This window comes from Catharus ustulatus, chromosome 2 (assembly GCF_009819885.2).
Source record: "Catharus ustulatus isolate bCatUst1 chromosome 2, bCatUst1.pri.v2, whole genome shotgun sequence".
NCBI lineage: Eukaryota > Metazoa > Chordata > Aves > Passeriformes > Turdidae > Catharus > Catharus ustulatus.
This window is the reverse complement of record NC_046222.1, coordinates 86,744,911-86,770,981: the sequence shown is the minus strand read 5'-3', so window position 1 is coordinate 86,770,981 and position 26,071 is coordinate 86,744,911. Positions and strand designations below refer to the sequence as shown.

Here is a 26,071-nt window from a genome sequence, read left to right as displayed (position 1 = left end):
TTCAAGAATTTATTCTGGTATTTTTGGAGTTCTTTCTTAGTGTATATAGACTTCTATAACTATTCTATATAGTTCACAATTTACAGAATGGTATTCTTAGCTGGTAAATGAGATTTGCTGCCATCATAATCAGTGAAAAGATTGTTATTGGAGGCTAGAATCAGAAAATCTTTCATCGTGATGCATATTGTGGCAGCTTCTGAATTAATAAAGGAGAAAGCACAAGCACATTCTTTGCTCAAATAAGCCAGGATCATTTATTTTGCAGACACTGTAATAGGGATCATAGCTGGAGTTTTCGCAGCCTTTTGATTCTTTGTGTAACTAACAACATGCATTTAAACCAGATGGAATTATGACCTAAAGTTTCTCATTACACTAGGTTTTTGGCTTCTGTTGGTTTGTTTTTAGGGTTTGGGTTTTTTTGTTTGGTGATTTTTTTTTTTTTTTTTTTTTTTAATTAACCCAGTAAATGCTGCAAGAGAAGCAATAAACATCCCTGGAACAATTTTAGCTGATGTGCTGGAAGTAAAGAGTCAGTTTCCATAAAAAGATAAGACATCTGGATTTGTTAATGTTCGTTAGTGAAGACCTGTGTGTGGTTTATATTTCATTCAGATCCCTTTATTTTGTGGATTGAATGGTTAGTAAATATTTTTATCTTTGAAGTCTTGTCAATAAACACTGCCCTTTCACCCCTCCTTTTATGTTATAAACTAATAGGGAATATTTAACAAAACCGAATATTTAACCATAATAGATAACTAGCTATTTCTGATGACCAATAACCAGTTAAAATGCATCTTGATGATATTTCAAATTAAGTAGATCAGTTTTTCAGTAACCAATTATTTTTTCTTTTGAAACATATGTATTTTGGTGTGGAAAAAAGAAAAAAAAAAAGGAAAAAAATAAGAAAAACCCCACAAGCAAAACCTTATGGCCATAAATAAAAATTAAACACAAGATTGCAACATAACCAATAAAAAGAAAATAAAAACTTCAGTCAAGCAAGTTCTTATTCTAGAATGCATTCATTGGTTTCAGATAAATGCTGCTGCTGTGACATATAGTAGCTAAATTCATTCACTGCTGGAGTTTAATGCAACTGTAAACTTTTATGTAAAAGTATATTGGATACCTACAAATGCCTAGAAATAGTGACACTTTTACTGCCTTTTAGCTGAGTTATTTTCCTTCAGTTGTTATGTGACATTCTTTGTGACATTAATCAGGTATTTCCAATTACTCTTTGCTGCTTTTGGCTCTTCTTTTTGGTCCATACCTCTAGCCTAGTTATAGACAAGTAGAAATGAAAATGTATTTGTGGTTGCCCAGAATTCAGCAAGATAAATACAAAAACTCCTGCTGAAGGGTCTCGCCTGATGAACATTCTCTTTAACTCTTCTAAAGCGTGAAGGATAGCAAAGGTATCCAAGGAATGATTGCTTCTCAGATTTGCTACTGTGAAGAAAACAAAGAGAATTCGAATGATGATTCCAATGATGGGTTTTTAGAGGTACAAGTTATATGAACGTAATATGTGCATCCTAATGTGCAGGCTGCTATCTTATGTAGGAATATACGGAATTTATATGAACCAATATTAAAATTTCTTACATTATTTGTTTACTTGACTGGATTCTTCTTTCCATGGTGAAAATGACTCTTGATAAGCTGACAGAAGCCAGAACAACATAGAAACACCAGAGTAACTAAAATTTGCCCAAATAAAGGCATTTGAAAGCATGAGTTCATGCATATTTCTGAAGAAATCTATCAAGATTAAAGAACATCACTTCAAAAATATATCTTTTAAAGTGTTTGGGATGCCAGACAGCCTCCAGACCTGTGTTTTTAAGTTCTTCCAGGCTCCCCTATACTAATGCTGCCAGTGTCAGTCACTCCCACTTGCACAGGCTTCTTTGTTCTATAAGGATTCTCTAACAGCATCACAATTTCAGCACAAAGTCTACTCATGCAGCAAAGCCTGAAAAATACATATGAATCAATATCCTTTATTTCTTCAGATATTCTGAAATATTTCTTAGGAATCTAATTTTAAGTATCTATTTAAATGTAGACAGTTAATTATTGCTATCTGATGGATATTCATCTACTTACCATCTCAAAATTATTATTATTATTATTATTATTATTATTATTATTATTATTATTATTATTATTATTATTATTATTATTTCTAGCAAGTTTAAAAAAAAAAAAATTGACCCACTGAGACAATGATTAATTCCATACTGGGGTTTACTTAATGCATTAATGCAGTATGTAGGAGATGTGAGGCTTTGGTCGCTCTTCCCAATATTATCCTTGTTTTTTATCCAAACATGATCCTAATGCTAAATACTCAATAAATTCCTCTTCAGACATGCTCCTTTTTTTACCCTCTTTGTAGTCATTTTCTGCGTAGTCTCTGTACAGTGATGAATGTCTTACAAAGGTGAACTGCTCCACTTGTTCCTTCAATAATTCTCCACCTCCAAGATGAATTCAAAGGAAACAGTAAAGAGGAATGACATTGCCTGCATCTGCATGTTAGTGAGATGATCAAGCTCATGATCATGTGCTAGAATGTTAAGAACTTTTTTCCCACCAACCCTTCATGTATGGGAAAAAAAAAAGATTTTTCATAAGAATAACTTTTTATTTTTGGTGACTGAAGTTTTTTCCCTTTACACTTTTGAGAAATAAAACTGAGAGCTTTTTGTGTTGTACCTAATGAATCAAATTTGATTGGAAAATGGGCAGTATTAATACATAGAACAATGTGATAACACCAAGGGGATACCTAAATACAGGAAGTCTCTGCATCTGGGAGGTAGTTCTAAATTTTCTATATGCTTATTTGAAATTCTGTACTACTTTCAATAAAACCAATAGTAAAATTTCCTTATTTCAGCTGTACAGAAAAAAAAGAGCCATAGGCATTATGATCGTTCACCATAAAATGGATTAAAACAGAGGTCCTTTTAATCTGACATTCATTTCCTAGTGTGTATTAATAGTAAAAATAAAAGAAAACATACGGGTAACAAATACAGGGAACGTGATATTTACAGGAAGTTTCTTCCTAGCCACAAAACTGAGTAACCTCTGTTCCTGAAAAAGAGGCTCATATTCCTTCTAGAGATTTAAGTCTGTAGTAGAGTATGGATGATCTTATTTTCTATACAAGTTTCCATTATTTTGCATCAGTCCTGTCCTAAGCTTAATGCTAACTTGAGTAAGAAAAAAATAAAGTCTAAAGCAGTCATCTCCTTTATTCAAATTTAAATTTGTCTTTTAATACTTATTCCATGTCTTCTTATGTTAGGAAAAAGAAATGCTGTTCACATTCTCCAGCCTACATGGTCATTGTATCATATGGCTCAGATTTGCTCTGTTGAACTTCAAAAAATCCAACACAATTTAAAAAAAACCGCTGTATTTGTGGAGTCTTCCTGAATGTTCAATATTGAACTGAGGTCTTAAGCACTGTCTCTTGGGGAAATAAACCCTTTTTTTCCCCAAATTGGCTTGTGAAAAAATCTCAGCAAGATAGCACCATCGTGGGATATGCTTATTCTAAATGTACACTAAGTATAAAGCCTAAAAACTTGCCAAAAGTGTGTATCTTTTATTTTCCAATAGAAATGTTGCATATATTCTAAGAAAATAAGAAATACATTGATGATAGTATCTGTATTAGCTCTACCAAAATAAAGGTCAAAAGCTCTATTACATATCTTAACTTCTAAAGTAATGCACAGTTTTCAATATTTAGGTATCAATTTTTGGACAGCAAATACACCTTTATGACAGGTGACCTTATCCTTGTCAGAAAGAGATGTATGTTAGAGCTGTTCATCAAAATGAAATACATTTTTTATAATTCTGTCAGTGTTGCTATGATGGAATGACATATCTCCATTTAATGAATCTAATTTAGTTTTGAAGACTAAAGTTCAAATAAAAAAAAAATACAATTAAAAATCAGGACATAATAGCATTACTTATTTTAAGGTAAAATTGATAAACAGTGTCAAAATAATTTTCTCAATATCTTGACTTAAAATGTATTGGCAGTCTGTTCTCCCATGTATTTCTTTTTGTACAGAGAATATTTTCTATCTTTTTTCTTACACTATTTATCCTTTGAAATAAGTTATTCTATTTATATCAGTTCTAACAGCTGTTTACCAGGGAGAGGGGCAGCAGAGGGAGGATAAGGAGTAGTGTGGACTACATGACCTTTAGAGACCCCTTCCAACCCAAAATGTTCCATGATTTTCTGTAAATATTGTTGTTTCAGTAAATTATCAATATATTCCAGGAGATGGAACAAATATGTACCTGAGAATTTGAGTTACCTCTAAAACTACTCACTGTTAAATGTCAAACAATTAATGTCCTTACCAGGTGACCAATTTGCACTGACTGTTTTGCTCCAAAACATAGAAGCCTGTTGAAGTTCCTTAATAGACACCTTCCTTACAATGTGTGTCAAAATTTAGGTAAAGTCAGAAAATCAGATCTTGACATTGAATTTCATTTAGAGTACGAGAAGGAGAAGAAGAGACCTTACATCTCTCCATTTTGGCAGTAAAGTATGGCAGCCCCATCCTACCCAAGGAGGTTCAGACTAGATTGAAGGGAGGATTGTGAGCATCAAGCCAACATTACATCCCAGCTGCCCTGGTCTGCAGAAAAATTCGAAATGCAAATGTCAAATTTGCAACAGAATTACAGTAGAAGTCAGGTAGGCATACAAACTTTTTTCCCCCTGTTTTCAGGTAAGTATGCCTACCTGGTCTAAAGGCTTTGGGTTTGTCTGTGCTTTTTAATCCATACTCTTCTAAGCACACAGCACAGACTCTGTGTTACCTAAATTATACTGCAAGACAAAGTAAATATTCAGAAGGAGGTTTAGGCAGCATTCAAGAGTATAAACTTATTTTCCTCAATAAGATAGTTCACTACATTAAGATAAATGGTCTTAAAAAAATTCAAGATTCAATACTTTGGAATTTAAAATAAGATTATTCCAGGGTAAAGAAAGTTATTTCAGATATTTATTAATCACCGATTCTATTTCAGAAGTTACATTCCTCTACAAACTTTTGGCAACCAGCGGATGTCCTCTGGAAAGATAATTAGTAAGGAAAAAATCTGGAAGGACCCAACAGACACAGCTTGAGACATATTTTCTGTCTGTTGTGAGTGCTGTGCTTTGACTGGTGCTCATGTGCTTTGACTGGTGCCTTCTGCAAGCCTGTACTACCATCTCTCAGGCCGAATTTGCAACAAATGTTCTGTAAGGCGAAGAAGTTAAATCAGCTGATGGAAGGCTCTAAAATCTGGTCCATGGTATATCACAATATCTTGTAGTTGACAGCAAGGAAGTGGAGGCTGCTAGAAATCAAAACTTTCATTAGTGAGAAGCTACTGGACCTGCTTAATTTTTGCCATGAGTGATACAGTTGATCATGCAACAAGTATGTTAGAGAGCAATAAAAACTAAAACAGAAGGGCTTTGTTCTGAATCTCCCTGTTTAACAACATGACTTCTGTTCCCCTCAGTAATAAAATCCGAAGTGTGCCACTTTATATGTGCCATGTTTTACTGAACAGCTGTGTGCCACAGAGGGTTATAATGTGACATCATAGCTTTTATGTCTTAAGAAGTAAAGTAGTAGACAATGCAATCTATGTATCTATTTTAGTTTCATAGTATAAAGTGGGACAGGAAGGGAATATTATTTATTTTCATAATAAATGTGGTGATGATCTCATTTAAATGACATGTTTTATATAAGAAATATTCCACAAACAATCAGGTATAATCTAATGTTTGTAAATAGTTCACCATCAGGATACCACAACTCCAAACTTCTATAGCTTGGTTAAAAAAATAATCAAGCCACCCCTAAATGAGTCATATCTCTTAACTTGTTTACAGAAACTTTTGTTAAAGATGTTTGATTTTCAATTTTCTCTCCCTACTATTTTCTTTTACAGAGATTGAACTGGGCATTTTAAAAATGTTTAAAGTATTCATTCTTTTTTACTTCCCCACCCCTCTTTCTTCATTCAAAAATGTACAAGGGAAGTAATGTTAAATGTTCATAACACTAAATTTAATTACTACACTGGAATATGAACCCCACACTCAAACAGTCCTGAGTACTGCAAGGGCAAGTGTGGATCTGAGTAATTTCTGACTCTTGTCTAGAGTATTTAGACTGTGCTAGTACTGCTTTTTAGGTTCATTTCATAATTCCATTTCTTTCATCTAAACACACATCTACTAGCAGGGCAGGGCTTATTGGCAGCAAACTTTCCTCTCACAGAGGTCAGTCTCTGATGCTGAAAATGGTGGCTAATGGAGAGGAAAGCTTCAAAGGGAACATCAAGACATTTTGAGAGCAACAGGGGCAAATTTAAGGGAGTTAATTGACACTGCCATAAAAATGGGAAACACCTGAGCAAATACATCACAGATCAAAAGAGAGAGAAATGACCTACAGAAAATCAGACGGAAAGGAAAAGAGGAAAGTAAAATGCATTCCAAAACCTAAGAAACTCTGCATGCAACTTTGTTACATTAGTTATAGAGGTGCATTCAAGCTTCAAAAGTCAGATTTTGTATATCTCAGAGTTTAGGGTATTTAATCTCCTGTTTTGATTCACACCCTTTTATACTTGAAAGTATAAGCTTGCTGAAGAAAAAAAAATACTATAACCTTTGATAACCAAAACATTTCTACTGAAAAGCTTTTGTTCTTAATATTCTAAAGATAAAAACGCATTTTTCTCACTCAGTGGGGAATATGTATAAAGGTTGATTTTTTTTTCCCATTATTTTTCCTCTAAAATATCTAGATGTTTGTTCTAGGTATACCTAAGGTATGACTATGACTGGCAAAGCTAACATTTATAAGACATCCAATTCTTTTACTAGTTGATAATAATAAAAGGATGAAATTTCTCTGCTCTTCCTCTTCAATAAAAATGGAACCTTGTTTGGTTTTTTCCGAATTTTATTTTGAAGACCTGGAAAACTGAATTCTTAGAAAACTTAGGAGCTTGAAAAGAAGAACCGATTATAGGAAATGAATGACACCTGGCATACAGAGATTCAGATACTGGAAGTAATCTTGATAGGATGCAATAGGTGTCTATGCAAATATTTTCTTTAATTGCACAGAGATGCTCAATTGTTTTCAGTCATGTGTAATTCTCCTCTCTTTATCTTCATTTTATCTAGTTAATTGCCAGATTTTCACCCAGTGAGCTTATTGTCCTTGTTACTGCAAACCACTGACCACCTTTAAAGCACTATATAAAAAAATAGTAAGAGAAATATAATGCCTCAAAGGTGATAATTCTGAAAATATTATGTCACCCAGCAGTCACTTCCTAAATAGTGATTACTGAGATATCTTCATAATCAGAAGTACCTCCAAAACTCTATAGTTAAATATGTGATGTGATGATTTTTTTTTTTTGGTAGTAAACAGAATGACTATTAAACAGCCCATTTATCTGAGCTTTTTCCATTCCAGGAAATTGCAAAGTTAATTATGATCATCATAACTAACTCTTAGTTACAATGAATGTAAAGTTAAAATTTCTGTGTATTAAAAAGTGTATTGCTAGTAAATTATGTAGAGCTCTTCATCTAGAGTAATTTATTTTTTTTTCCCAACAGATGAGCAGAAATGAAAACACTCCTTCCTGGTCCTAAAAACCTATTCATAGTTGCTTCCCAGTGTCTGGGATTACAGGATAGACTGGGTGAAAGTAAGATGAATCAAACCAAATGTTTGTTCCATACAGGGGCTAAGGTCTTTCAAACTGGCTATTCTGCCTGTGCTGAACTTCCCAAAGTGTCTGTGTAGCCACAGCTCTCTACTTCAAGTTCAGGAAACAGTCATAGAAGCATGATAATGGTGATTTCCTTGTAGACATTGTTATGACCTGCCAAAATGTGGAATTCCCATTACTTGAAACATTTATTTAAGTGAGGAGAAGGGTGTTTGTTTTTATTTTTTAAAATATGTGGTTTCAAAGCCATGTGTCTTAAATATTTTGTAGGCTCTATTCTCAGTCGTAGACGAGTAGATGAGTAAGTTCTATCTTTTGTAGGCAGGTGTCTCTAAATTTATGACAGAAAATATATAAGTACCATGCCATCTGGGTCACCAGGAGATTAGTAGGGCTTTTTCCATTAAATGTTGCAGTAAATGTTGTGAATACATAATCATAATACCCAGATTGCTGGTGTCATGTACAAAGTTAACAATTTTAATGAAAAGCAAGAGCAGTTAAGCATCCATCTTCCATTATAAAAGGGATTTTAAAAGTGGTCTCTTTATAACCTCACATTAAACTTAAAACTAGGGGAGCAAGTATTGGTGGTAAAAGCATTGGCATTAAAGCACTCCAGGACTTTTATCTAGCTGCTCCTGGCTCATAAAAAGACAAGAACTTGTGTTGCTTTCAGTTGTTTATGCCACAGACATTTTGAAGTTTTTATCAGCCATCAGCAGGCAGGATCTGTGCTTCAGACTATCACAGGCATACAGAAATGGATAAACATTCACACTGGAATTAATTGTCATTCGTTCACAGAAAGAGACTTGTACACATCCCCAAAATACAGAACTAAGTGTAAAAAGTACTTCTTACTCAGGAGTTAAAGATACGTGTACCCACAAAAATAATAAAAATTGACAAAAAGCAGCAAGAACAAAAATCCATCCAGTTTTGAAAAGCTTCTTTCTGGTAAATAAAAGGCCAGCGATGTCATCAAAGGCAAAAAAGAAGCTCAGTTAACTGAAGACAATGTGAAGTGAACATGATGTGACTAGCCATATACATCCAGTTGCATTTTAACATGTACCTCTGGAGTGCTCATGAAGCTGTCAGATAGGACACAAGAACTACAAGAAATCATTTGGACATAGGAAAACATGGAAAAAAAGTCAGGGAAAGAACATGCTTCCCTTATATAAAGTCTTAGATTTATACGTATACACACACACACAGATATACACAAGTTTATGTAATTTCACTTTAATAAAATTTAAAAAGAAAAAATAAATATTCACATTCTCTGGACTCAGTAAATCAACTAGGTTTTCAGACTACATGGATAGACAAAGCCTGTTTAGAGAACAGAAATTGAAATAATACAAAAGTATTTTTGCTAGGTTAGACAACCTATTTTGTCATTGTTTTCGTCTTCAACGTCACACATTCACAGTACAGTAATTTCACGAATACAAGCCACACTGAGTATAAGCCGCATCTCTGGGTGTTGGCAAACATTTCGTTCTTTGTCCATAAATAAGCCGCACTGAGTATAAGTCACTCTGTCGTTTGCAGCGAGGACCCGCGTGCAACAAAGTTGCCAAATAGTAACAGAACCATGGCAGGGTGGGATTTATTGCCTCAACTAAGGCTGTGCAGGCTCGGCCCGCTCGGGGCTGCTGACAGGGCCAGGTGGCCCAGCCTGGCGCTGCCGCTTGGGGGGGCGGCTCAGGGCCAGCTGCCGCTGCCACTGGGCTCGGTCACCCCGGCCCAGCACCGCCCCGTGGTGGCAGGCAGGAACGGAGCCCCCCTGCTCCCGCAGCGGTGGCGGTGGGCAGGGATGGAGCCTGCCTGCTCCTGTCGCGGCGGGTGGGGGCAGGAGCCCCCCACTTACCCCACGGGCCGGGGGGATGGCAGCACGGGGCCCCTCCGTCTCTCCCCCGGGCTACGGGAGAGGAGGGAAGGAGAGAGCTCTCCCACCTCTCTCCCCACCCCCGTGCTGCCTGCAGGGAACGGGGCTCCACCCGCGGCACAACAGAGTAACAGTTTGTAACAATCGCAAAATGCTGGCTTTTGCTGGCAAGTTGCTCGACTCGGCGCCTCGGTTTCCACTTCTGGGGGTGGAAATGTCAGAAAATTATTCATGTATTAGCCACTCCTGAGTATTAGCCGCATTTCCAGTGTGGGAGTAAAATTTTAGTCAAAATGATTCAGCTTGTATTTGTGAAATTACTGTACTTGTCTTTTACTGTGAAAACAATGTATTTATCTCTAGAGTTGGAATAGTAATACCTAATGCTTAGCAAGTGAACAATGTAGTGCTTAGAGAAAACTGCAGAGCAACTACCAAGAAAAAATAGAATAAATGAATTCCAGATGTTTTTCTATAGGATGTCACAAGACTGCTGATTAACTTAATCTAGTAATTCCCTCTAATATTACCTACATACAGAATTAAGTCTAGGGTCTTCATTCCTCATCAGAATCTAGCCACATCTCAGATTCTAGGTAACTGGCCTCAGATAATATGTGACTTCTGCATATACAACTTCTGTTCAGAACACCTCTTCTTAAGACAAAATACAGTAGAGGAACAATCAGCATTAACTTAGACCCTTTGCTACCCAGCATCAGTCAAGGATAAGTGTTTCTGCCTACAAGATCAAATGAATTTCATCCACTGGGTTTTGTGAAAGGAAGGAGATAACACTGCTTGCTGCATTATATGCTAACCAGTTTAGGGCTAGTTTCATTTAGAACAGAGGGTCTTAATATGTAATAATAATTCTTATTGTTACAAGATCCCACTCAGATCATACATTTTAGAATCACATCAATTTTCAGCTGCATGTTGTAGTCATCCTGTGATAAGTACAGTATACAATTTCTCCTTCCTAAGCTTATAACCAAAATTCTTATTAGCTGTCCTTTCACTGGGAGCTGTTAAATTTCAGCACATTTTGTTAATTTTAATAATCCAGATTGTTAGCAAAACCCAAGCATTATGGACTACAGTCATGGCTTGACTCCAGCCAGCAGCCAAGCCCCACATTCAATCACTGCCCCATCAGTAGACTGGAGTAGGGAATTGGAAGGGCAAAAGATGGAGAACTCATGGCCCAGACAGTTTAATAGAGAAAGCAACAACCACACATGAAAAAAAAGCAAACCAATGCTTTAATACACCTCTTCCTTGGGCAGGCAGGAGTTCAGCCATCTCCAGCAGAGCTGGGGCCCATGACGTGTAATGGAAGCTTGGGAAGATGAACACCATCACTCCAAATATCCACCCACTTTCTCCTTCTCCTTCCCACTTTATAGACTGACCATGGTGCCACATGGTCTGAAATATCCCTTTAATTAGTTGGGGCCACCTGTCCTGGCTGTGTCTCCTCCCAACTTGCCCTGCAACCCAAACTTCCTCCCCAGTGTGGCAGTATGAAAAGCAGAAAAGGCCTTTGCTCTGGGCAAGCCCTGCTCAACAATAACAGAAATATCTCTCTATTATCAACACTGTGTTCAGCACAAATCCAAAACACAGCCCTATACCAGCAAAGAATATTAGCTCTACCCCAGCCAAAAGCTGCACAAGAATCCTCAAAATCCTTCTTCATACTTTTCTTCCCTGATTTCTGCCATGCCTTAGTGTAAGGGTCTTCATTTCAATCTTCAGTCTAGGAAGTTATTTCCCTGGAAAATTGATTATACCCACTCTTTAAAAAATGAATTACTTTTTTAGCTCATGCTTCCCAATAATAAAATATCCCTAAATTATTCTCGTAGCTTTAATATGGTCTGGTTTCTAATCATTAAAATCTCCTCTGTGCCCATAGGAAGTCTGCTATGGTTCCATTTCTGCAGCTGGGTGTAGTCATACTTTTCCTCATAGTGCTGGTTATTCCATTGACAGTTCAGCTCCATAGCATTTCCCCTGCTGTTAGGTCCATTTCAGCCTCAGGTGTAGCTTAGCAAGATTCGTCAATGTGTTCCTGGCAGGCAGCAGAAGCTTCCATTTCCTGAATCAACCCTAGGGTCAGTTTTCAAAGGTTTACTAGAAAGCAGGTCTTACTAATGAAGATTTGATTCTTCTTGTTATGGATGTGAATTTCTGGCCTTGTCTTCTGTTCTTTTACATTATAATCCTATTCACATGTGTTCTGTAGTTCGTGTTCCTCCTGGCTCTCTCTTGCTACCATTGATACACATTTTTCTTTTGTAATACCTATTTTGCTTGTTTTTATTTTAAATCTGTTTATTGACACATTCATTTATTTGTTGTTCCTGACATTTTCTTCTTTTTTTTTTTTCTTTTCACTGCCAGCTTCAAATCCCAGCAGTTGGTGTCATCATCACTTCTTTATTCTTGTTCTTAAAAGAAATGAGGCCATCTCTGCAAAATTGCTTTAATTAAAAGTAAATCTTAGTATTACCTCTGTAGGGAGGAGATACATATTACAGTAATAGTTTTAAAGTAGAAACTAGGTGAAAAGAGATAATATAGGTAACAGCATTTAGTCCAAAGAAATTATGTTGAAAGATAAAATGATGAAGAATTTAAGTTGAAAGATTTTGTTCCCATTTGCAAGCCTACATAGGTTTTGCAATGGTATTTTTCTGGCAACGTGTTACATTCATACAGAGTATCCAGTTGTACAGAAATCCTATTTTTCAGAGTAGTTTTAATAGAACACAATTATTATATTCAACAATAGCTATCATCTTCAAAAGGACTGAACTCTTAAAATTAAGGTCTTTGGAAATTATGTCTTTATCATTAACAGTTTTGATCAATGAAGAAAATGAATATTTTTGCACTTGAATTAAATAAAACCTGTTCCAAGCCACTAGCAAATTTCAACAAGCTATTCAGAATATTTGTTGTTGGGTTTTGTTTTTTTTTTATTTTTTTTAACAGTCATTTGTTTTGAACAGCCATATCCTAACAGAAAAAGTTGCTAGAGAATAGTTTGACACAAATATTCTTCAAATCATGGACAACTGTCAACTGTGCAACAAAGAGGCACATTTGAAAAGGAAATTATAATTATTCCCCTCATACAAGCTAGACAGTTGTACTTCTGAAACACCAGGGCTTTTAAGTGGGAGTTAAATTAATCTTTATTAATCCTTGTTATCATGATTGCATAATGTCTGGATTTAAATGTCTGATGTACAGCACTCTGTTTCCTGCATCTCTGGTAATCAGAAGTGTGAAAATAAATCTTGCACTTTAAAAGAAACACTTCATTTGAAAAAAAATAGATATAATCATCTGTACTATTAAAAAAAAGTTTTACTTCACACAAGAATAAATATACAGCATGTCAGAGTTTCAAACTTGCTATTTTATGTTAAAATATGCACTGCTACATGTCAGAGCTGTGAAAATGGGAGGTAAAACAAGAAGGCACTTGGCCAAATAGTTATAGCAAGATTTTTTTTCCATTAAGATTTTTATTTTTGAGAATACCGCTCCCACAATTTAATTACAGCATTTAAAACACTCTCTAAAATGGTCTCTGTGTGCCCTACTGAAACTTCAAACTACCCTAATTAATGAGTAGATCAGAGTCAAAAACAAAAACAAGTTTGAGTTTGGGTCTTCTTAGGCTTTTTTACAAGCTTCTAAACTGCAGAAATGGACCATAATTCAAATAACCACTTTCACACAACAGATACAGTGTATAAGACATTTAAAACACTTTCTACAGACACTTCATTAGTTTAGAGTTAGCTTTACATTAACTTTACCATTGTAAATCTAAATTTTAGAGAAGAGGGGCTCTAACTTTATTGCAAACATGTTATGCCTAAAGAAGCTTAAAGGGAGTACTCAACTGGAAAAGATTTCTTACTTAAGTATGTTAATTCTCAGAAATTAGTGAAGAGTATAGGTTTTAAAAAATACTGTCAAAATAATATTTTTCCCAATGTGTGTTTGGGCTCTTAATACTAAAAAATTATTAAAATTTTATAGTCTTAAATTTATTTGGTCTTACAGAGTATGAGTAGAGAAAGTATATTTCTCTCACTCTTAGGTTTATGTTTGTGTGTTTTGATTTATGGTGTTGTGAGAAGTCAAATCAAACTGTAGTTTCACAATAAATGGATTAAATGTATTGTATAAATAACAGAAGAGAAATATTGACTATTGATTTCTGTTTAGACAATTATACTGATACAAGGTTTTTACTAATTTAAGGGCAATGTGCTGTGAAAAATGTGTACAGTAGTTTCACGAATACAAGCCGTACGGATTATAAGCCGCACCCCCGGTGCCTCGACAATGTTGCTGTCTTTGTCAATAGATAAGCCGCACCCCGAATATTAGCCGCACTTTCGTTCGTCGCGAGAATCCGTGCGCAGCTTTCACAAATTGGCCAATTAGTAACAGGATGGCGGCATAGCGGGCTTTACTGGCTCGGGGCGGGGCCAGGAAGGCTCGGCCCGCTCATGGTTGCCGACGGGGCCGGGTGGCCCAGCTCAGCGCCACGGCTCGGCGGGGCTGGCCGGGTGGTGCTGCCGCCGCCGCCGGGCTCGCTGGCCCCCCTCTCCCGTCAGCACCGCCCCGCTGCCGCGTTCGCTCGCCCGGCTGGCAGGGCTGCCGCCGCCGGGCTCGCCGCCCGCCCCGCTGCCGCTTTCGCTCGCCCCACTGCCGCTTTCGCTCGCCCTGCGCCGCGCCTCGCTCGCGCCGCGCCTCGCGAGCGCCGCGCCCGCCCCGCGCCGTGCCCGCCCCGCGCCACTTTCGCGAGCGGCGCTTTCGCTCGCCGAGCGGCACTTTCGCGAGCGGCGCTTTCGCTCGCCGAGCGGCGCTTTCGCGAGCGGCGCTTTCGCGAGCGGCGCTTTCGCTCGCCGAGCGGCGCTTTCGCGAGCGCCGCTTTCGCTCGCCCCGCCGGCAGGGCTGCCGCCGCCGCCACCAGGCTCGCCGGCCGCCCCCTCCCGTCTGCACCGCCACCGCGTTTCCTCGCCCTGGCCGGCACTGCAGGCCCCCGCACCGCCAGGCTCCCCCACGCTGCTGGCCCCGATTCTGCTGGGCTTCCCCCGCTGCCAGGCAGCCCCACCCGCCGGCCTTCCTGCTTCTGCCATGCTCCCCTGCACTGTAGGCCCCAGTTCTCCCGGGCTCCCCCGCCATGATGGCTCAGGCTCTGCCGCCCTCCCTGCCCCGCCCTGCTGGCTCAGGCTCAGCCGCCCGCCCCCCGCACTGCTGGCCCCGCCTCTGCCAGGCTTTCCCACCTCTGCCGGGGCCGGCCGGGCTCCAGCTTGGCTTGGGGCTGCCGCGGGCTCTCACTTCCGTGTTGGCAGCTTTTAGAATTTTGTTAATAGATTAGCCGCCCCGGAATATTAGCCGCACTTCCGGGTTTCCACCAAAATTTTGGTCAAATTGGTGCGGCTTGTATTCGTGAAATTACTGTATTTACTGTTTAAATTATAATGCAGACCATATGCAAATGTCTTTTAGAGCCTTTTATGTCTCCAGTGGCTCATTCATGATCCATTATTGTCTAAAGATTTTCTAATAAGTGTCTGCTTCTTAAGGATTGACATAGTATGTTGGGCAAAAATAACTACATCTACACTCACATAACAAACTTTTCTTGAGAACAACTTCCATTACAATAACCTAACTTAGTTTAGATGCAAACCGGCTTTATTTCTATAGCTTATATGTTGTACCTCCAATGCACTGTCCAGCAAGGAAAGCCTTGACAGTGGATATGTCGTTGTCTTCCTTGCAAGTCACTGGAATTTCCTCCAGTATTTACAACATCACACATGACCTGTGAGATCTTCTCAGCATCAGGTTAAATACCACTATGGAACATGCAGTGCACCACATAGAGCCCTTGAAAGATTTCGTAATTCTCATATTGTACATTTTTCAAGGGTACAGCAGGAGTAGGAATCCTCACAAAGATCTTCCAATTGAAAAACCAGGAATTATGTTTACCTCTTGCTGAAACAAATGCCAGTTATTTGTCGTCCTATTTATTGCAGCAAGCTTATACATATGTGGGGGATTTCATTGGCCTGTGAGAAAATTGGAAAAGGGTATACTTTTTTTAGAAGGGCATGTAATGATGGTACAATGAGGAATGGCTTTACACTGAAGAAGGGCAGGTTTAGATAGGTAATAGGAAAAAATTACAGTAGTTTCACGAATACAAGCCGCACGGATTATAAGCCGCACTTCCGGTGCCTCGACAATGTTGCTGTCTTTGTCAATAGATAAGCCGCACCCCGAATATTAGCCGCACTTTTGTTCGTCGCGAGAATCCGTGCGCAGCTTTCACAAATTGGCCAATTAGTAACAGGATGGCGGCATAGCGGGCTTTACTGGCTCGGGGCGGGGCCAGGAAGGCTCGGCCCGCTCATGGTTGCCGACGGGGCCGGGTAGCCCAGCTCAGCGCCACGGCTCGGCGGGGCTGGCCGGGTGGTGCTGCCGCTGCCGCCCGGCTCGCTGGCCCCCCTCTCCCGTCAGCACCGCTCTGCTGCCGCGTTCCCTAGCCCTGCCGGCGGCCTGCCGCCGCCGGCGCCGCGTTCCCTAGCCCTGCCGGCGGCCTGCCGCCGCCGCCGCCCGGCTCGCTGGCCGTGCCGCATTCCCTAGCCCTGCCGGCGGCCTGCCGCCGCCGCCGCCCGGCTCGCTGGCCGCGTCGCGTTCCCTAGCCCTGCCGGCGGCCTGCCGCCGCCCGGCTCGCTGGCCGCACCGTGTTCCCTAGCCCTGCCGGCGGGCTACCGCCGCCCGGCTCGGCGGCCGCGCCGCGTTCCCTAGCCCTGCCGGCCCCGGAATATTAGCCGCACTTCTGGGTTTCCACCAAAATTTTGGTCAAATTGGTGCGGCTTGTATTCGTGAAATTACTGTACTCGCTTTGAGCATGGTGAGGCACTGCAGCAGGTTGCTTAGAGAAGCTGTTGATGCCCCATCCCTACAAATGTTCAAGGCAAGATTGGATGATGTGTTTTCCTAGTGAGAGATATCCTTGCCCATGGCAGGAGGGTTGAATAGATGATTTTGAAGGTCCCTTCCAGCCTGAATTATTCTATGTTTCTGTGAATTGCATGTAATTTGAAACCACGTAACAGCCCCGATAAACTCAATCCTGAAGTCAATCACTGCAACCAAAATACCATTGTCATTCTCCCATTGGTTTTCATGGTTTGTCCATTTTTACTGTAGCACTTAGGAATGTTTTGTCTGTTCCATGATGTACATAAATTTCTCACCTTTGAGTTCACTCTTCACAACCCAGTGGACCTAAGTACTTTTCTCTTAAGAACTGTTTAAGAAGCTAATGATTTGCTGTAACCTCCTAAAAGTCTGAGAAGATATATTCTCCTCTGCATGATTCTAGTTAACCTCCAAATGAAGTCAAACAAATTATTTTGAACCGTTTCATTTAAAGCACTCTCAGGGGACTAAAAGTACATATAAAGCCAGATACCCCATTTCATCTGAAAGGAAGTCAACAAATTGACTCAGTTGTTTCTTTGTTCTCACATGTAGCACATGATGAAAACTCATTTTAATGTGAAGGCAAATATGCTAGATTAAACCAAATCCAGAGATGTTTTAAACCAGACTGTTCTGACTTTATTGGGAGATATTAGAGATATTCTGCTCCATGGCTGAAAGTGTAATACAGTGATTACATAGGTTTTCAATTGAGAAACTAAACTTAGTAAAAGACCACTGAATTTTGTACACGCAAACATGGATTAGCATGGTCAATTACTTTGTATTCACAGTAAAGTTCTGATTTACATTTTGCATGCCCCAGATTCCATTTGTAACAGGTTTTGTACAGGCTAGGGTGACCAATATATTTCCGCAAAATATGTTAGAATATTAATGCAGGTTCTCAACTGAATTCCAATTCTGATTAAGTCATAGATTTAGTTATATTTCATTTAAAATAATAAAACCTTTGTTTTTTAAAGCATACTTTGGATATCAAGTGTTCTGTATCACTGATCATTCATATGCCTTTCTTTTGAACTGTCTCCATCATTCTTTAAAGGTCAATATAATAGAGCTGCTGAAATTTTTTTAGTAGACTGGAAAATTATTCATATTTCTGTATGTGATGGCATAAAACATAGGAACAACTGTGTATAATTTTTATTTTATTTTATTTTATTTTATTTTATTTTTATTCCAGAATCTGAACTTTCCATCTCATTTTCATTTTGTGCAGATTTCATTAACAATTCTACCTAAGAAAACCATACAGCTTGTTTAACACGAAATGGGATAATCCCAGATGTCATGAAGAAAACAAAACAAAGTAAAAGTAAATAAGAGAAAGTTTGATTAGAATGTTATTACATTTATTTCTCAATTTTTCCACTTTCAAGAGAAGTCACTGTATTATAAAACTGCAGACTTTAGGCTTTCATCTGTTTTACTAACTAACTTTATTTCTTGCATATATATGGCATGATTAGGTAAAATGTTTGCTTAAATATGCATCAAAAGATTTCCAGGTGAGATGCGATTCATTGTTTCTTTTCTAGTACTGAGATCTCTTTGGCTTTACTACCTTAATAGGAATTATTATTATGAATCTTGAAAGAGAACTTGTATTCTAAAATACTCGATTACTTGACTGTGAGGAAAAATAAAAGAATTAGTATCAGTAAATACTTTCAGAGTTTGCAGGAAAAAAAATTAGAAGAAAACTTGGGGACTGCACTTTAAATATTACCTTATTGCAAGGTAAGGATTGAAAAACTCCAAAATTCTAATAATTAAAAAAGCTCCACTAGGTCACTTTGCACCTTCTCCTTTGCTAAACTGGGCACTCTTGCTGCAGCTATGATATCATGTTGCATATTTGGAAACTTGACATATGTCACACTGAGGACAAGAAGATTAAAGTGCTTTCCTTTTCCACTGTTTTCCTGACAATTAATTCTATATTGCCTCAAGACCTAAAATATGAGCTTACTTAATAATGCTCTTTGAACTTTCTGATGATTGATCTATTGCAATTAAACTTTGAACTCTGAATATTGCCAGGTCATCTTGTTGTTGGCAGTAGTAGACCTGTGAGTCCTCTTTAAGATGAAGTCCTATGGCTATGTCACTGATCCAAGAAAGGACAAAACCCATATAATCTAAATGACCAACAATACCTCCCCTTACAGAGGGATATTAAAACATGGAAAAGAACAGTCACACTGAAATGGGAACATATTTCTAATTCAACTTTGAATTGTGTGATTGCCATTATTGAGTAGGTTCACTACTTCAGCATAACATTTCACAATAAAACAAAAAAAACCCCCAGAGTGCTGTGCTAGAAACCAGAGGTCTCAGGAGCTTTGAACAGACCATTTTCTTAAAAATGTCAAATTCTGACACCAAAATTTCCCACTCACATCTGAGCACTTCAGTCAAACTGAGACATAAACCCCTGTGCCTAGAGAGACAATCAATTTATTTAGTAGTTGAGAGACTCAGATGAAACGTGGCAGAGAGAAATTCAAGATTTCCTTCAGCATCAGATAGACCAAGGAAAAACATGTCTTCCACTTCTACTGAGTCCTCTGAACATTGAAACTTGGTGGATTTTTCTAGTGTCATACAGATTTCTTTACTAATATCTTTAGCTTTGATTTTTTTCTCAGTATTTGAATAACGGAAGTTTTCATGTTTTCTCAAGAAATAGAATGATTGCTTTTTACCTTTTGCTGTCGCAGCATGAAACCATTCTATTCTTAGGTTTTTTTACAATTTAGATTAAAGATAAAAGCTCAGATAATTGGGATACTTTCTTCTGAATTGTGGGCTGAATTATGTGTTACATAGTGATTTGGAAATATGGAAAAAGGGGTCTGACTTATTTTTTGCTACAATTCTTAGTACTCAGAAATTAAATTTGTTAATCCAAATTATCTATATATGCAAGAAAGAATAGCAATTTTACCATTGTGGATTTTCCTAAAATTTTCCCAGAATACAGTATCTTTAGATGAACCTGTTTAAATATGAGAATGGTCAAATAATCTAGAGAAGAAAATAGACTATTTGAAAGTCTTGAATGTGAAATAAGTCTTGATCCTGTACAGATGCAAATAAACATAAATGTATAGGTTTAATAGACAGAGGCATCACAGAGAGGAAACAAAACCTGCTTCCAAAATGTTTCTTTCAAATAAGAAAACAAAATGTTCTTCACAATGCTTATTTATCACAGCGTTATGTATATGAGTAATTCCAAATCATCTAATTCATGAACAACCACTGTCCTTCCTTTAATTTCTTCTAACAGGTCATACCATCTTCTGTTTCAATTCATGTTAGACATCAAAAACCGGAGAGTGAAAAAATGTCAATTTTTATATTTATTTCTTAGCATTTGAATAAGAATAAAATAATGTTTCTAAAAAAAAAAAACCTTTTAAAACTTTACTGCCTGCAGATTTCCACAGAAGCCTAATATCTACTTATTTTAAAACACCTCAGAAAAAGACAGGAAGAACTTATAAGAAAAATTTGTGTTTCCTCAAATTTGCAGTATGCTTCCTATTTTCCACTCAGAGAAGATAAAGCATTAGTTTACACCAAAATGATACAAAAATAATTTTCACTATATAGGTCAAAAGGCAATGCAGCTTATTTTTATGACTTATGAAATCCAAAATATGTCTGCACATATGATAGATAGAAAGTGTACAGAATCTTACATTTTTATCATATCTTCTGTTTCATAAATGAATTCTTACTTTTTTTCTGATTGGCTCTTCCATGAAAAATTGTAACTTGGAAGAATTTCTTGCTGCCATATTTTTTCATCCAGCACTATCCTGGTTGCTGGGTTCTCAGGATTGTTGGATGAGCTGCTTTGAAAATGACTGTCAGATTTCATTGCTCTTTACAAGCAACAAGAAGAGCTATGCAGCTTCAGACTGAAAAACAACATTTTTAAGAAAGGGTTCACAAAGAGTGAACGTCCACCTCAAAATAATTAATGCTTTCTCCTATATCATGCATTAGAAAATGGGAAAATAAATGCAACCCTAACCAACAAAACCACTCAGAAAAATAAAAACTATATCATAGAAGAAGACATCATTTCTGAGGAGAGGGAAACAAGTCACACTCTTGTGTAATTTTTTCTTTCAGATGGCAGTAGAAGAAGAAATTAATTGTGGCACCATGTATTACATGCTTACTCAGCATATAAGTAAAATATAGCTTTGTTCTTTAACCACAACAAAAATATTTTATAGACATCTAATATAGCAGTTCCCAAAGGTAAATTTGTCATAGAGACTTGACAGTGCTTTTTATTGCCCATATAGATTGTAAGATCCTATATGGGGCTATCTTTGGATTATTTAAAACTTGAAGGTGTTTTCAAAATTAATTGTTCCCTTGCATGAGTTCTAAGTCACATTAGGAAAAAATAAGAGCAGATTTATCGTAAAGAGTAGGTTATATCAACAACTTCTGATAAGAATTCTGTTTACTGGAGAATAGCACAGAGGAAGAAGAAATTAGAAACCAACTCTAGACATCTAGGGTAAATTCTCAGAAAGCAGCCTAGTCACAGCCTTGAGTAATGAGGTCACTAGAGAAGAATATTCTTGATCAAGAAAATGCACAGCAGAGTGCAATAAGAACATCTAATTTCCTATAGTGTTTCACTTTAACCACAGCAATTTTTCCTATATTTTATCCACATTAGTCAGGAAACATTAAGGAAATCACTTGTTCAGAAAGCTTACCAATCTTATATATAAGTTTTCCAAGACAAACCTTTACTTGCAAAAGTATACAACATTTAAAATGCCTATAGAGAGTGTTTTAATTATTTAAGATATTTTTAAATCTCCCCAAATGTATTTAATGATTTTCCCTTTTACTATTAAAAGAAAAATCACACTTACTAATTCTTTTCTTTTCTCCATTATTTTCAATTTATTCCATGGATAATATATTTTAGCATTAAGCAAGCACCATTCTGAAAATGAAAATACAGTAAATTCACAAATACAAGCCGCACTGAGTATAAGCCGCATCTCTGGGTGTTGGCAAATATTTCGGTTTTTGTCCATAGATAAGCCGCACCCAAATATAAGCCGCTCTGTCGTTCGCAGCGAGGACCCGCGTGCAATTAGTAACAGAACCGCGGGAGGGCGGGGTTTACTGGCTGAGCTAAGGCTGTGCAGGCTCAGCCCGCTAGGGGCTGCCGACGGGGCCAGGTGGCCCAGCCCGGTGCTGCCGCTCGGGGCCGGCCACCGCTGCCACTAGGCTCGGTCACCTCGGGTCGGCGCTGCCCCGCGGTGGCAGGCAGGGACGGAGCTTCCCCCACTCCTATGGCAGTGGCGGCAGGCGGGGATGGAGCTTTCCTGCGCCCGTGGCGCCAGCGGCGGGCAGGGACGGAGTTTTCCCACGCCCGTGGCACCGGTGGTGGGCGCGGACAAAGCATCCCACCTTCTCCCCGAGCCACGGCAATGGCGGCGTGGGGCTCCCGTCAGCTCCCGGAGCCGCGGCAATGGTGGTGCCCCCCCCCCCCCGTCCTCCCCGGGCCGTGGCAATGGCGGCGCAGGGCCCCCATCGGCTCCCTGAGCCACGGCAATGGTGGCGCCCCCCCCACCCGTCCTCCCCTGGGCTGCGGCAGAGGAGGGAAGAAGAGAGCTCTCCCGCCTCTCTCACCGCCCCCCGTGCTGCCTGCAGGGAGCCAGGGCAACACAGTAACACTGTAACAATCGCGGAATGCCGGCTTTTACTGGCAGGTGCTTGGCTCGGCACTCTGGCTGGTACGTCTGGGGTTGTAAATGTCAGAAAATTATTCACATATTAGCCGCCCCCGACTATTAGCCGCACTTCCGGGTTTCCACCAAAATTTTTGTCAAATTGCTGCGGCTTGTATTCGTGAAATTACTGTACTCATCCTAGTACCAAAACACCATAGTTTCAATGTCTTTTGGAGGATTTTTTCTGCATTTCAATTTCAAACTTATTTAACTTTACTTACATATCCAATATACTTAGGCCTGGCACTCATCACGTTAGCTAGCTAAGACTGGCTAGGACATCACTGTTTGTTCCAAAATAATTTGAGATTGAAAACTTCTTTCATCTTTCTTCCCCTGTACACTGACTCACCTTCCACCTTTACAAGAGATATGTTATTATCTTGTTCAGTTGACTTTACCACATCAGCTCTGACAGGAAGATAAAGTTTCCAGTACCACAGTACATGTCATTTCTCAAGAATATTTTTCTGAAAGGAACATAAATATGAATTACTTCCTAAAACCTCCTACCATAGTGAAAAGACTTTTCAGGAACTGAAGATATTTTTGTCCAAGCTTGAGGAAAGGCTTTAATTTTCCAAAGTGTTTTAATCAATGGGGAATTACACTGAGCAATGATGAACAGACATTCAACTACCACACACAGGCTGACAATAAAGATGAGGATAAGACAGTTTTGCGTAATAAATGTAGTACAGAATGAAGAAAATCTACCCACTAAAGGCAGAGTCGACAGCATCCCCGCTATACAACTAATCCACTCACTTGTCAACTGATGCTAAAGCAATTCCATTATCAATTCAAGTAAACCATTATCAAGTTTTGTAAAAGCAAATTTAATTTAAAAAAAAAAAAATCACTATCTTACATAAAGTTGCATATCAGCTGGTCACTCTGTGAGCTACTCTTATGTTTTCTCTGTCCTAAAACAACAGACCTATTTAGGGCTGGATATGACATCTTCTGTGACTAGCATCACAGAAAGTAATATTTAAAGAAGTATATTATCTACTGAGTTTAGTAGCCAGTTTTTGTAGAAATTTATTTTGAAGATCGAGAAACATATTTTATATTCAGATAGACATTGGGTTGCTAAGGAAGATCTTCCCAGATCGAGGTAAAATACCTGTGCACAGACCTCCCACAAAGACTCTCACACCTTTTTTTTTTCACATTCTGGTTTTTTCCACAAAAATAAAGAAAAACCTTTTCTGTTAATGATAAGTGCCGGGCTTTATTTTCAGCTCTCTGTGACCAAAGCAGCTTGACATAAATTAGAACTGACCTCCATGTGTTCCAGTGGGATAGCTATGAATTTAAATGTGCAAAGACATACTTTGAAACCATTTACATTAAAATTGCTATGACTGCATTCTTTGTAACTTGGATAGAGCTGAGGTTTCAGCTCCTTGCTCTTATTTTCAGGGATATGAAAGGGGGAGAGGGTCAGAAGACAGGGAAGTCCCATATAGATTAATTCTCTATCTCTTTTTTTTTTAAATGTTGTTATATTAAAGGTAAGTAAAGATGATATTTTCATGTTTGAGTAGTTACCATAAATACCTAAAAATGAGCCCATCTTACTAGATAATCAGCAGCAAAACATAAATAAAGACGAAAACCTTGATCGTTTAACAAGACAAATAGAAGATACAATTGTCACTAAGGACTGAAGGATAGAAATGCTGAATCTTAAAACCAAAGTGGTTTTGCCAACAGCACAGCAACATATGAGAACCTCAGATTTGTATTAATGTGGACTTGATATTTCCCTTTGGTAGGTCTGTCTGAGAGCCAGACCTCCTCATCACCATCTGGCTATATTCCACCTGGATGCTCAATTCAATCCAGCTGTGGTCAACAGGCTATCACATCATCAGACTGTGGAGCCAGATCCCTGAACACCTTCACAGCTCATTTTTACTAGGACTTCCAGCACATGTGGGTTCCTTGCTGCTGTCTAGTGGCATAAAGCCTGAAAATGCACAGACATGCTCTAAGAAATTAAGTTTTTCTGGTTTTCTGCTTTGAATTACTATTTCACTATCTGAAGATATTCTGATTCACAGAAAGAATTAAAAGGTCTTAGATAACTTTGGATAGAAATTGTATTATGAAATTATAGATAACAAAAAGTACAACAAAAGGATATGTAATTTTAAAAAAAAAACTATAATAGTATAAAGATTAATTAATATATACTTTTAGCATCTGTTCTACACACTCACACCTTTTTGAATTTTTTTAGTGAAAATTCTGAAAGTTCTGCTGTCAGTGACCAGTTTCTCATGGTGCTTTGCATATTCCAGTGTCTTGTCTTTCCTTCCCCTCCCACCTACACTGACACATGCATCCCTTGCTTATCATCATATGCAGTGACTTCAAGTTGTTCACTCAAAATAAGACAGGATACGGCACCAGGGGAGGTTCAGGCTGGACCCTAGGAAGAATGTCTTCACTGGAAGGGTTGTCAAGTGCTGGAACAGACTTCCTTAGGAAGTGGTGGAGTCACCATCCCTGGAAGCGTTCAAGAAGCAATTGGATGTGGCATTTAGTGCTATGGTTTAGTTAACAAGGTGGTGTCCAGTCAAAGGTTGAACTGAGGAACTTGGAAACTTTTTCTAACCTTAATAATTCCCTGAATTTATGACAAGATATGAATTAGATATAAAACAAACAAGAAGATACTTCTTACAGAATGCCTTAGTGAAACCTAAAGTTGAAATTTTTATACTGTGAATGTTTTAAAAAGAGAATTGGCTTTTCTTATTTGTGATAAAACAGTATGACATTAGTATCAAACAATAAAATTATAAGTAATTTTAAAATTTTCTTTTTCACTTCTAGAGCTTTAGGTATGCAACTATTTAATATCTTGATCATCCCCTGGGGGTACTCCCATCCCACCAAAGCTTTTGATAACGATGAGCTAGAAGTTTGTAAGCAGTTTATTTGCAAAAGAAACTTAAAAACTAAATTTCAAAATTAATGTATATAGTGAGAAAAAGAAGAGTTCTAAGTAGGGTTCAAATTCTTTTATCTCCATCAGTAAAAGAACTCATATATGTTGTGAGTAGAATGGTTTGAATATCATTAATAATAATAAAAAATAATCATTTTAAAAAGAGCATGAAACCAAAAAAACTATATTTCTTTTAGGAATCAAACATCTCCACTGCTTTTGCTTTTCATGCATATATAGTTAAGATTAAAGAAATGTAACTTGATTCTCTCTCCCTCTGGAAAAAATATTACATCTGTGAAGCAAATTCTACAGCTAAAGTATTTAGCTCTACCTAATATAATATTTGAAATTTCTGTTGAATTATGTCATCCACCTTCTGCCAAAATGAATAATCCTGAATTAGCAGTTACAGAAGTGACCTCTGTCTCTTCCTCATTAACACGTTTCAAGTGTTCTCTGTGTAGTATGCACAATGTAATTGACATTAATACTTTTGCTACTACTGTTAGACATTTGATTTTGTTT

At 38.2% G+C, this 26,071-nt stretch overlaps 1 pseudogene; it reads left to right on the top strand.

Annotated features, from left to right (window-relative positions):
* Positions 1–25,149, top strand: part of LOC116992267 — a 114,140-nt pseudogene extending 88,991 nt beyond the window's left edge.
* Positions 25,150–26,071: the final 922 nt, after the last annotated feature.